Below are 344 nucleotides of genomic sequence, written 5' to 3' on the forward strand. Positions count from 1 at the left end.
GAAGATGGAGAACTCTCAGCTCCTCCTGCGCCATGCCTGCCTGGATGCTGCCATGCTTCCACCTTGATGATAATAGACTGAACCTCTAAACCTGTAAGCCAGATCCAACTAAATGTTGTCCTTATGAGTTGCCTTGGATATGGTGTCTGCTCACAGCAGTAAAACCCCAACTAAGACAACGAGTAAGAGTGCTACAGAGAGGGCCAAACTACTGGACTGAACAAAAAGAGCTCGAGTTACTCACCCTCCCTCTCCCCCCTCTCTCCCTCTCCCTCTCCCTCTCCCTCTCCCTCTCCCTCTTTCTTTCTTTCTTTCTTTCTTTCTTTCTTTCTTTCTTTCTTTCT

This window comes from Mus caroli, chromosome 10 (genome assembly GCF_900094665.2).
Source record: "Mus caroli chromosome 10, CAROLI_EIJ_v1.1, whole genome shotgun sequence".
Lineage (NCBI taxonomy): Eukaryota > Metazoa > Chordata > Mammalia > Rodentia > Muridae > Mus > Mus caroli.